We start from the raw sequence: 12,059 nt of genomic DNA on the forward strand, positions 1-12,059 counted from the left end.
ATCTTTTAATCTTTGGTAAAGAATTTCCCGTAATATTCACACAAAGTATTAAGGAAAAAAAGATTAATCCGTTATTCCATAACCAAAACACTGAAATCGTTCTTCCGCAGAAGGAAACCACTTGGGAAAGGACGCAGCAAGTGCTGCGCCTCTTCCAAGAGATGCAGTGCCTGCTGCGCCTCTTCCTAAGTCCTTTTCTGCGTATTCTTCGTATCTTTTCATATCTTTTCGAGATTCACTTCCAAAGTTTTGAAAAAACCCTACTTCCTCCGTGTGATTAGTATAAATAGAGACCTTCGGTCTCACATATTTCTCACGCGAGTGTCCGCCCTTCTCATCTCCCTTTGCATTCTAGACCACGTTCTTACTTTTTGGCGCCTATGTGCTTGAACTTTCGACCACGTAAGCTCGGATCTTTCTGAGTACCAGCCTCGTTTTGCATGACCGACCAATTTGGCCAATTCCACATCAATCAACATTAATCAATCTTATTCGTTTCCCTCCTAGAGGGCACTTTCGTCTACATTCGAGTCGAGCATCACTAAACGTTAACTTAGTTCATTTCGTTTCGTCAAACATGTAAGTCTGAGGGTGTAAATCCTTCTTTTGTTTATTGTTCTTTATTATCGTAATTAATATTGTAAGATTTATGTCGAAAGTATTCTTAAAACCGATGTGTAAAACCTTGTTTAAAAACTCTTTTTACGGATTATCAGAAGACAACCGTCAAGAAAGGACGCAGCAACTGCTGCGCCTCTTCGAAGGGATGCAGGACCTGCTGCGCCACTTCGTGAGGCTGCCGCAGTTCCTTCTTCCTTTCTTCTTCCTTCGTCTTTTGTTCGTCCGTTTGTTTCTTTTTGTTTCGCTTTCAATTGTTCATTAACACGAAAATTTGAATATGATAATTTTGACATGTAATTCATTAATCATCATTAATTAATTCATCTTTCAAAATCCCGACTTAAATCCCTTATAATCCATATTTGCGGGTTTTCGTCATTAAGTCAATTCGGGTTTTAGAGATTCTATTTACCTATATTGAATCTCTGGAATTCATCTTTGATATATTTTTATCTGTTATCTACCGTCACCGTTATTAATTCATCATTAATAACCTGTTTAGTCTAATTAATTTGATTAGTTTGTTAATTTGTAATTAGTCTTATAAATCTTGTAAATAATTTGTTCTATTCAGTTTCATTCATGTTTTATCGTTTTTATGACCTTATTCACACGTAAATAATATGTTAATCACTTTCATCCGAGTCAAATACCATTAATCGACCATTAAATTCACCAATGAATATTAACGAGATGCGGTTCCGGCTTCACAGCCAGAACTCAACCCAGGAACAGACGCAGCGACTGCTGCGCCTCTTCCAAGGGACGCAGCTCTGCTGCGCCTGTTCCCGGTTGATTTCTGTCCCTGAACTCCCGTTTCTGCCTTGACATAGTTTATTAATTACGTGTTTAATTAACTATTAATCGTATTATCGCTAATAATCTGTTCGTTTATTCATTTATTCTTTCTTTTCTAAAACCATCCGTTTTAAATGTATTTTTGACATAAATCATTAACCCGATGTAATTATTGTAATTTTTCTTTGTTGTATTTTTATTGTATTTATTTTATTGTATTGCTTGTATGCCTTCACATGTAATTAACCTAAATTTCTACCTCGACATTAATTGCATGTTAAACTACGTGTTTACCGACTTAGTATAAATTCTCACATGCTAGGATTAATCTAATGGATGTTGCATTGCATGCATATAACCGTAAATATATCGGGTATAGACAATTTTCCCTAATCATTAGTAGAGGCCGCTATCGAGGCAGGCGGGATTAGGTGTTCGATCAAAAGAGCTTCCTAATACGTACCCTCACCCCTTACTCTAGATCTCTGTGAACATCCGTGTTCATTGGCATCCACGAGAGTCATTCTAGACATAGAATGCTAAGGGTAACGAGTGCTTAGTGTTCATGTCATTACTTTGTGTCTTGACATGACACGAGGTATTCGAACGGTTTCCAATTTTCCACAATAAATTGGTGGCGACTCCACAAATGCAAAACAAACAAAGAGGAAAAGCTTGCTTCACTTTTCACCCCCATGGGCCCGCGTCCACAGTTTGGCGACTCCGCTAGGGGAGTAATACACTTACGTGTTGCGAAGGGTGAAACTTGAACGAGGTTAGGGAATAGTTTGTACAAGACAATTGTCGGTTTTCATAACTCGGTCTTCCTAGATCGTTTATTCGGCCTTCCTAGGCCCAACCCAACCCATTCGACCAATCGTCCCGTCTAGACGGTCCAAATTCTTATTTGGGCCTAAGGATGGATAGCGATTGACGTCAACCATACCATGGTGCTTACTCCTGTTTGTATCAAGGACTTTCACTACTCGAGGAAATGGACTAGGAATCAGCCTTACTCTTGTTTGGCACGAGCCTCTCCACAGACCCCGGGTTTGATTGTTCGGTATGGCAACCCACCCTTTAAACCAAAACCCTTTTAAATGCACTCAGCATACCGTTATAATGCCTGTATGAATGTTTGTATCATATACGTGATCACCATTTTGTAAACAAAGCCATGACGAAATTTTGTAAAATAAAATCCTTTTCAAAATGTAAACATTTTCAAAATAGCGCAAAATAAACCGAAACTCTGTCCAAATGTCGAGTCAAACTTCGGGCCTAAAACCCATTTCAAAACTAAATAAAAAAACGTAACAAAAAAAAAAAAAAAAAAAACAAAATAAAATAACGTTTTAATCAAAAGATTTTCAAACCGTGTAAATGTAAATGTGTAAATTCAATTGGGCTAAGTTAGAGTCAGAATTCGAACTAACTATGTCCTAGTCGGAACTCTATCGAGTCATGAACCCGTCTTCCTTTACATTTTGGGTCTTTTCAAATTCAAATCAAGTCCTAAGGCATCACGCCGTCATTTTGGACGCCTCTATACCCCAATTCAGTTAGGATCTAAACATTTTCGACACCTCGAGTCACACGTTCCGAGGCTCAAAACACGAGTCTCAATGGGCCTCATATTTGAGTCTAAACTACAGCAGTCTTCTTAACACCTATAAGAAAACCTCGAGTCTAGAATCAACATGTGTCATCAATCCCGTCAATAAGGTCAACCACATAAATGTCACTCTGTCAAAGTCAACACTCGAGTCTAAATTTAAATTCAAGCACCGCAAATTCAAAACACGAGAAGTCGCTCACGACATTTCATGAATTCACAAGTCAAGTCTAGATTTATCATCTTGTCCCTTCCATTGTTTGTTGCCTTAGTATGCGTGATCCCATGTCGAATCGAGTTGTAATGCGCGTCATTTCTGTCAAGTAGGAATCAAGCAAGTTCCGTCGATCAGCAAGGTCACGAAGCAGATCAAGCCACAATCACCGTGTCTCTCCAAGACGTTTATGCCATGGTCCTAAGAGTTCAAGCTACAGTGGAAAATTTGAGCATTCGCGTCCTCACCCTCGAGAATAGAATGGTGGAAAAGAACACACAACCTAGAGAAACCTCTAGTCTAGGTCGTCCAAAGCTTACCTCTTGCAATAACCATCGTCCTAGAAAGCCGAAAACAGCTGAAAGGAAACCTGGGAGGCATCAAAGGGTACTTACCGATTTAGGCATGTCTTATGCCGATGCTTTGAAAAGACTCTATACCCAAGGCAAGCTACATCCAATAGGGCCAACTCCGGATCCACCTTTAGAGAAACAGGTAAACCTCTGGAAGGGCAACAAATACTGCTTATATCACCAAGGTAGAGGCCATGATATTGAAGAGTGTTTTCTCTTGAAACACACCATCCAAGATATGATCGAAGAGGGCAAGCTTCCTAAGCCACCTTCTGTCGAGCGATCCAAGAAGATCAACCCTCTTGGGTCTAATATCATTAAACATGACGAAGAATCATCTCTAGACTGTTCTCATCTCCTCGATCCTTATGACAACGGAGATGTCAACGTGCTTGAAGACGACGATATCCAAAGTGGAATGCTCATGTTTTTCATTGCCTTCAACAACAAAGTTTCCAAAATAGAGGGAGCCATTGATAGCCTAAACTCTCGACTTTCCAAGATGGAGAACCAGTTTGCTGAAATGGGTTAGAAGCTTGATGCCCAACCTCTCAAGATGAAAAGTTTCAAGACAAACCCTCAACCTAATAGTCCTAAAGCAACAAGTGGACAATCCATTCCTAGTTATTCTCATCCAAGAATCAAAATCAACAAAGGCAACCTCATGGAGCCTTCGTCAAAGAAACCTAACAATTCTCCAGGGTCATTCACAAAGGCTTTCGATAAGAACGGCACACCTCCTAGGAAATTTACCAACAATGGTATTAGATACGCCGATGCCCTTCAGAGACTCATGGAACAACGAATGTTGAAGCCTATAGGACCTACGCCTAACCCAGAGAAGAAATCCAAGTTATGGGATGAGAATGCCTACTGCAAATACCATAGAGGCAAAGGGCATGATACAGAGAAATGTTACAAATTAAAACATGTCATTCAGGATATGATTGAAAGTGGGAGGTTGTCCCTCTCAACCTTTAACCCACAAGGTAGCTTAGGCAATCCTCATGGATATACCACTTATCAAGAAACTCTTCTTGACTGTTATCCTTCCAATGTTCCCAATGATGAGGATGAGGTGCTCAAATGGGTGAATGCTCAAAGCCAGATGCCGGAGTCAGTTGTCAGAAGAGAAAATGTTCAAGCATGGGCCGATGATTACGAGTCTGGATCTAAGATCGCGTCAAAGTCCGAGTCCGAGTCTTAGGCTTTCTATCTCATATTTGTTCTAGTATCTTTCTTCGTGTCCATTTCCATTTCTAGTGACAACCTGGGGGCTGTCCCACGAGTCACATGTCTTTTCGAGTCTATGTTAAAAACATTTATTATTCATTTTAATAAAAGTACACTCTTCAATCCACATATTCTATCCTATCTCTTCCTTTACCATTTCCTGTGACAACAAGAATTGATTTGAGACATTTTAAAACAAATAACGAGCAACGCATGTCAAGTCGATGTAAGTGCACTTAAACGATGTTCCATTCAAAGTTGTAGAGGACCTGAAACTCCGTGTTCATTTTCCCTACCTATTCCATGTCTGGCAATAGAAACCTTTCTATACCCCAGTTTAGGACGAACCTATATCAAGAGATTCTAGGACGAATCCAGACCGTCTCCCTTGTTAACAATCCATGACGGAAGGCAAGTCCATTCCCCACAATAAACAACCTGTTTACTAAAGACCAACCCGTTTCACACCAAAAGTGCTAGTTTGACCCAAATCCATGGTAGCAATCAAATCCAAGACAATACGAGCCATGATCAAAGACAAAGGCTCAATCAAGAGAAACCGAGGTCAATATCCAAGGCCACAATTATGCCCATAATCCAACAAAAAAGAGTCAAAAGAAGAGGCTCAATCAAGCAGGTCAATGTCAATATCCAAATTCAAAGTTATCCTCAAAAAACCGAATCAAGAATCTGAGCAAAAATCCGAGATATATTCTAGACCAAGAATCTGAGTCTGAATCAAGAACAATATTGAGCGGAATACTGCTAAATTCTATCGAAGACATTAATGAGGATGGTCAGCCAGCACTCTCACTTAGCCTTTCACACATCACACATCCTAAGTCCTTCTCGAGACCGTTACAGGGAGATAGTTAGAAATTTTGAGAATCCTCTCAACCTCGTCAAATATACCCATCCTTTAGGACCAAGATATGGAAACTAGAACCTACGTCATTTTAGCCTACCTTTATGTGCTCAGGCTACATCAAGCCAAGAGACTCCATTTCCAAGCCACATTACAAGCCGTAACCCCATAAAGCCTTAACACCACAAAATCAAGCTCCAGAGATTTGTTTCATCAAAGCCTCTTATGTCCAAGCTCCACATTCCAAACATCCAATCCAGTTTCACTTTGACCCATACACGGAGTCTTCAATACTTTGCTACCTAGAATGGGACATACCCATATCCTTAGGGTCCACTAAATGTGCTCACATGACAAGAAAATTTTTAAAAACATAATTATACCTCTTTGGTCTATGATCAGAGGGAGTTATCTCAGATCGATTCTTCGAGTCACCAAAGGAATATTACCCTTGTGACCCCTGCACTTTAAGGTCCTAACAACATAGCTTAGGCACACACCTGAACTACGAGCATGGTTTGATTTCACCTCTTCAGGTGGATACGTAGGCAGTCCTTTCTTACACAAGAAGGATACAACCACGACACCCAAACAAATTAACCAAACCTCAGAACTACGATCTGGTTTGATTTCACTTCACGTGAATACGTAGGCAGTCCTCAAGGACACAACCACCTCAACCATCAACTTTCAACCATCCCAATTTTCAACCTTCCAACCTCAATTAACATCCCTTCTAAAATCTCCATTTACACCTCTATACTGGGGGCTCCTTATTGTCGCCCAGTCTCTGTTTTACCAAATTCCAAAGTCATCTTCTCATCCAGGGGGCTTCTCTTCCAAGATACCACCCTTCCTTTAATCCTCTCTCATTTAAGTCTAGCTAGTGCTCGGTCTGGACAATGACAAAGATCTTAGATCAATTCTCCAAATTATCGTACCTCAAGAGGGGTCTCTTTACAGTAAACGGCAGTAAATGAAGTCCAAGTAGACAGCTGATCCATGGCTCATGCCTTGCCTTTATATGCCTTCATCATTCTTGCAATTCTTCTACCTTTGGAACTGATACGCATTGTCACCCACACTTGGCTAGGGGTTGCGCATACTTAAACAAAGTCTGTCAAAGTCATCCCTATGTCGCGTCAAATCTAAGTTAGAGTCGCGTCAGTCAAACCTAAGTCTACATTTCACGTCGCGTCCTAGTAGATCTGTGTCATGTCAAGTCCTATGTCTAAAGCCTATTGAATATGCATAACGAATTACAAACGACAAACTTCTTTAAACAAGTTTTAAACGACTTTTAAAAAGAACTGACTTTTTGCAAAACTTATGTGTTTCCTCATTCGAGGTCCATGTGATAATTGCTTACGTGTATATATTAGATTGCATTCTTGTGTGGCTACTAACCATGCAGGTAAGTATCAGAAGCAGTATTTTATCAAGACTTCGCTTGCAACAACGAACGGATTTTATCTGACGGTGTTTCGACACACCTCAACAATTCCCCAGTGAGAGCCGATTGTTCTTCTCGAGACATGGAGGTTCAACTTCAGTTATCCCCCACTGAGAGTTCATGACAGACAATCATCCCTCTCAATACGTGGAGATCAACATCAACCCCAAGACTTATCGAAGTTTGTTTGAAGACCGACCCAAGCAGATTTCTCCCGGCAGTTTCTACCGACGTCCTCCTACCCTCAACATTTTTGTTTCCTCACAGAGTTCGGCAAAGGTGTCGTTCTCCAGAAGTTCCCAAGCCAAAGCCTCCTTCCTTAGTTTCGTAAACCCAAAGTTAGGATTCCTACCCCTAGATTCTTAGATCCCAAAATGGCTTCTTTTAGGTTCATAAGCCTTTAAGCTCCCACACCAACGACCTTAGGTTCGTAAACTCATAAATCCTTTTGAAGTTCTCATACCTCAGAAAGCTTAAACGCACGCGTTTGAAACAAAAATTAGTAACCCAGTAAGTTCCTAAACTTAACCCTAGGATCCCAAATCCTCTTAGTTTCACAAGCCTTTAAGTTCTCATACCAGCCGTCCTTTTAGGTTCATATACCTAGGTTCACACACCTAGCTTCTTTTAAGTACCCAAACTCCCTAGAGTTCACATACTTATACCCTTTAGGATCATATTCCTTTAGGATCACCTTTTTCTTTTAGGATCATATTCCTTTAGGATCACACTTCCTTAGAGTTCCTACACTCAAACCTTGATTACCCCTTAAGTTGAACTTATATTTGTCCTCTTTCCCGTCGACGTTTTTCATTAGGGTCCCACACCCTAGCACAATCCTTATATATCTTTTACGTCTTACCCTTAGCTCTTATACTTACCCTTAGCTCCTACGTTTACCCTTAGCTCCTACGTTTACCCTTAGCTCCTACGCTTACCCTTAGCTCCTACGCAACTCCGGAAGCATCTCGAGAAAGGAATTTCAGGTATGGTCTCTTCTTATGGCTAGCGAGCCTCCTCACGTAGTCTAATGGACTTTAAATGACCCTCCCCGATAGTCGACAGACTCTAAAATGTTCCCGATGACAGGTCCTTGGTTCAGACCCCTTGAACCGCCTCGCATCGCCATAGTCGTCAGGTTGTAATCTTCGATTGACCTGATGGCTATACTTTGACTTTCGCCTTGTCCAAGCCTCAGTCAAAGTGGGGGCTCTGTAGATACCTCATTTCTGCACCTCCCGCAAACCACCCGGTGATGATTGGGCCGCATGTTTGGTACGTGGAACGATTTGTGACAGTTCGTAAGTTTATCGTCAAGTGATCGCTCAAACACTTGTGTCTACCTCTTAATTGTCATCTACGTGCCGATACGGTCGTTTTGGCAGTAATTAGAGTACATTTGGAGTCCGAGTAAAAAAACCGCCTTCATTTTCTAAAACTGAGTCAGAATGTTCTGGAATGTTCCGGATATTTCTATTCCATATTTTGCAATCTTTTAATCTTTGGTAAAGAATTTCCCGTAATATTCACACAAAATATTAAGGAAAACAAGATTAATCCGTTATTCCATAACCAAAACACGGAAATCTTTCTTCCGCAGGAGGAAACCATTTGGGAAAGGACGCAGCAAGTGCTGCGCCTCTTCCAAGAGACGCAGTGCCTGCTGCGCCTTTTCCCAATTCCTTTTCTGCGTATTCTTCGTATCTTTTCATATCTTTTCGAGATTCACTTCCAAAGTTTCCCCGAAAAACCCTACTTCCTCCGTGTGATTAGTATAAATAGAGACCTTCGGTCTCACATATTTCTCACGCGATTGTCCGTCCTTCTCTTCTCCCTTTGCATTCTAGACCACGTTCTTACTTTTTGGCGCCTACGTGCTTGAACTTTCGACCACGTAAGCTCGGATCTTTCTGAGTACCAGCCTCGTTTTGCATGACCGACCAATTTGACCAATTCCACATCAATCAACATTAATCATTATTATTCGTTTTCCTCCTAGAGGGCACTTTCGTCTACATTCGAGTCGAGCATCACTAAACGTTAACTTAGTTCATCTCGTTTCATCAAACATGTAAGTCTGAGGGTGTAAATCCTTCTTTTGTTTATTGTTCTTTATTATCGTAATTAATATTCTAAGATTTATGTCGAAAGTATTCTTAAAACCGATTTGTAAAACCTTATTTAAAAACTCTTTTTACGGATTATCAGAAGACAACCGTCGAGAAAGGACGCAGCACCTGCTGCGCCTCTTCGTGTGGCTGCCGCAGTTCCTTCTTCCTTTCTTCTTCCTTCGTCTTTTGTTCGTCCGTTTGTTTCTTTTTGTTTCGCTTTCAATTGTTCATTAACACGATAATTTGAATATGATAATTTTGACATGTAATTCATTAATCATCATTAATTAATTCATCTTTCAAAATCCCGACTTAAATCCCTTATAATCCATATTTGCGGGTTTTTGTCAATAAGTCAATTCGGGTTATAGAGATTCGATTTACCCATATTGAATCTCTGGAATTCATCTTTGATATATTTGTATCTGTTATCTACCGTCACCGTCATTAATTCATCATTAATAACCTGTTTAGTCTAATTAATTTGATTAGTTTGTTAATTTATAATTAGTCTTATAAATCTTGTAAATAATTTGTTCTATTCAGTTTCATTCATGTTTTATCGTTTTTATGACCTCATTCACACGTAAATAATATGTTAATCACTTTCATCCGAGTCAAATACCATTAATCGACCATTAAATTCACCAATGAATATTAACGAGATGCGGTTCCGGCTTCACAGCCAGAACTCAACCCAGGAACAAACGCAGCGACTGCTGCGCCTCTTCCAAGGGACGCAGCTCTGCTGCGCCTGTTCCCGGTTGATTTCTGTCCCTGAACTCCCGTTTCTGCCTTGACTTAGTTTATTAATTACGTGTTTAATTAACTATTAATCGTATTATCGCTAATAATCTTGTCGTTTATTCATTTATTCTTTCTTTTCTAAAACCATCCGTTTTAAATGTATTTTCGACATAAATCATTAACCCAATGTAATTATTGTAATTTTTCTTTGTTGTATTTTTATTGTATTTCTTTTATTGTATTGCTTGTATGCCTTCACATGTAATTAACCTAAATTTCTACCTCGACATTAATTGCATGTTAAACTACGTATTTACCGACTTAGTATTAATTCTCACATGCTAGGATTAATCTAATGGATGTTGCATTGCATGCATATAACCGTCAATATATCGAGTATAAACAATTTTCCCTAATCATTAGTAGAGGCCGCTATCGAGGCGGGCGGGATTAGGTGTTCGATCAAAAGAGCTTCCTAATACGTACCCTCACCCCTTACTCCAGATCTCTGTGAACATCCGTGTTCATTGGCATCCACGAGAGTCATTCTAGACATAGAATACTAAGGGTAACGAGTGCTTAGTGTTCATGTCATTACTTTGTGTCTTGACATGACACGAGGTATTCGAACGGTTTCCAATTTTCCACAATAAATTGGTGGCGACTCCACAAATGCAAAACAAACAAAGAGGAAAAGCTTGCTTCGCTTTTCGCCTCCGTGGGCCCGCGTCCACAATATGCTAAGGGATTCAAGATTTCATCTTATCAAGAGCCTTGGTGAGCTTTCAATTATGCTTGTTGAGACAAAGAAACATATTTCATATTCACGTGTTTATTTGTTATTGAAGCTTGTATTGATACTTCCGGTGGCAACGGCAAGTGTGGAAAGAGTTTTCTCCTCCAAGAAGTATGTGAAGAATTATTTGCGAAATAGTATGAGCGATGAACTATTAGATAATTGTTTAGTGACTTATATTGAGAGAGATTTTTTTCACAAGTGAGTGATGATGTTGTTATTAGGCGTTTTCAAGATATGAATCCTCGTCGGATGGCTTTAGATTTTTCTTAGATTTTTCCTTTGTAATTTACTATGTATTGACGATTTGACGATATTTGAATTTTAATGTATAAATGTTGTCCGCAATTTTTTTTCTTAGTGTGCCCCCTTTTACTCAAATCTTGGATTCGCCACTGCTAAGGGCACATGTTAATAACCTTGATATAGTCAGATTAATAATATATTCTCATGAGATATTCAAGTATAAACTCATTGTTATGATGTAATTATAATTGGTCCAATTCTTAGCTATATGATCTTCAAACAATGTGACTTTGGGCCGGTCCTAATCACCGGCCAGAAACCTAGTCTGCTAGCCGTATGAAAAATAAAAAGACAAAGATTTAATTAAGGGTGTTCATTAGTAATCACTATAAAGCTAGCCTTGTTGCCACTACCGTAGGTAGTTATGTGCACGTGTTCTTAAATACGTAGTACCATCTCTGTTTTAACTCACTCGTTTAGAGCTATCTTGGATTAACAATTCTTGCACCATGAAGAGTACCATTTGCAGATCACCTCCCTCAAACATTTACATATTTGGCGTATTATGTGTCAATTGTGATGGCCTTGATGTTGGTAAGTAGGTTGTTCTGGACGATTGAGGCGAAAATTTAACATTGAACAGATGTGCTCTAGAAAGTGCAATTCGACATAGGTATGTGAGAGCGACCCTCGTATATTTACTAGGTTATGAAATACTCTCTCCGTTTAGGTAATTTGTTTACCTTTGATTTTGGCACAAATACTAAAGAAAGTGGGGATCAATTATTTGATGACAAGTGGACCAAATTTAGGGGATGATCAAATTGTTCATCAAAAGCATTTCCAAAATAGAAAAGTAAACAATTTACTGAGACACCTCATAATAAGATAAATAAATGACCGAGATGGAGAGAATATATGAACTATAAACAGTAGAAATTATGTGTGATGAGTTCATATAAGATGTGCACTTTATTCATTTAGAAAGGAGTATGAAACATGGAATG

This window comes from Silene latifolia, chromosome 1, assembly GCF_048544455.1.
Source record: "Silene latifolia isolate original U9 population chromosome 1, ASM4854445v1, whole genome shotgun sequence".
Lineage (NCBI taxonomy): Eukaryota > Viridiplantae > Streptophyta > Magnoliopsida > Caryophyllales > Caryophyllaceae > Silene > Silene latifolia.